Genomic DNA, 1,784 nt, shown 5'->3' with positions numbered 1-1,784 from the left:
AGCACCACCTGGAGTGATCCTTGAGTGCGGAGTCAGAAGTAAACCTTGAGCAATGCTTTGTATGACTATAAAATAAATAAAAAAATTTTAAATGCTTTTAATCTACTTTTAAGTGAATATAATAAATATAAAATTGAGTAAACTCAATAAAATATATATAAATATACATTTACATATAGTTTTTTTGTTTTTGTTTTGTTCTTTGGGTTTTTTTTGGTCACAGCCAGCAGCGCTCAGGGGTTACTCCTGGCTCCATGCTCAGAAGTCGCCCCTGGCAGGCACAGGGGACCATATGGGATGTCGGGATTCAAACCACCGTTCTTCTGCATGAAAGGCAAATGCCTTACCTCCATGCTATCTCTCCGGCCCCTTCTTCTTTTTTTTTTTTACATTTACAATGTTTATGTGTGTTATGTACACATGAATGTATGAATGTGCCTCGGTAGTAAAATGTATGGCTACATGTATGGGATCTGGTTTTAATAAATACCACCTCTGAGTACATACATGCACACACATATAGTTACATATATACATATTAGAACTAGAATATCAACTATCTTAGTTATATGTAGAATTATAACTTAATAAGTGATATTTTCTATTTTATTTTTTTCTATATACATTCCAAATGTTTTGTAATAGAATTTATAAGTATACATACATACATACATACATAAACATATATATTTATATGTTTGGGGGCGACATCTAGTGGTGTCCAGGACTTACTATTGGCCTATTGGCTCTGTGTACAGGGATGACTTAGTGTGACTCAGGGGATCACACATGGTACTGTGTATTGAACCGGGGACATCCATGTGTAAGGCCAGCACCTTATCTGTTTAAACTGTCTTTTCAGTTCCAAAGTATAATAAGTTTTAGAACTGTGTTAAAATGCTCAATGAGAAAGTAGAATCTGATGCCTGAACTTCTGTGGTTTTTTTTTGTTTGTTTGTTTTTTAAATATGGAACGCTTCACGAATTTGCGTGTCATCCTTGTGCAGGGGCTTGCTAATCTTCTCTGTATGTTCCAATTTTAGTATATGGGCTGCTGAAGCGAGCACTCTTTCTGGTTTTTAAAAATCTCTAGTTCTCACAAACTGGGACCACTGTAGAGACCCAAACTCTCCAGGCTTGCTTGTCTTAGTAGTAAGTAGCAACAGTGTAGATCCTTGCCTGGAGTTTCAAGTCACCAAGTTGAGGATTCACCAAGTACATCTGCAGACCTCTTTTATGAAATCTTCTTGAGTGTCTTCACTGCCAGGGAAAATAGGACAATGTAACAAGTCACTCTGCCCCTAAACTACCACAAGTACTGGTGGATCCTGTCCACCTGGATCCAAGTGTTTTTTTTTTTTTTTGTTTTGTTTTGTTTTGTTTTGTTTTTGTGCATTGGTGAGTCCTTTCTGTTTCAGGCAAGTCACTTACTGGAGAAGAGAGGCATACTATGCTACTGTTCCCACTTGGGGCTATCTGTCTGGAAGGCTACCTGTTTGGAATTTGAGTCCTTACAAATTGGCTCTGTCAGACAAAATATTCCCAGCAGCCACAATATGCAAACTAGTTTATAAGTTGACTTCAGGTTGGAAAGCCTAAAACATTTCATCATAGAGGGTCCTGTGACAGGTTAGTCACTCATAGTTCTCAAGAAGTCAAAGGAGGCCACTAGGAGAGTTGGAAGAGATACTTGAGGAAATCCTGGTAAAATGGAGGGTTCCATCTTGTTGGAGGCTGTTAGAGCTAGAGAGCAAAATGGAGTCTCTGATGCCTGAGAAACCAAA

The 1,784-nt window shown here is 38.0% G+C and overlaps 1 non-coding gene across 1 annotated transcript; it reads right to left on the bottom strand.

Annotated features, from left to right (window-relative positions):
• Positions 1 to 962: 962 nt before the first annotated feature.
• On the bottom strand, positions 963 to 1,067 carry LOC126027837 (U6 spliceosomal RNA). The gene has a single exon (XR_007502335.1). It is a non-coding gene; the product is annotated as a U6 spliceosomal RNA (small nuclear RNA).
• Between the last annotated feature and the right edge of the window lie 717 nt (positions 1,068 to 1,784).

This window comes from Suncus etruscus, chromosome 1 (assembly GCF_024139225.1).
Source record: "Suncus etruscus isolate mSunEtr1 chromosome 1, mSunEtr1.pri.cur, whole genome shotgun sequence".
NCBI lineage: Eukaryota > Metazoa > Chordata > Mammalia > Eulipotyphla > Soricidae > Suncus > Suncus etruscus.
The sequence above is the reverse complement of the archived record's forward strand: the minus strand, read 5'-3'. Positions and strand labels throughout refer to the sequence as shown.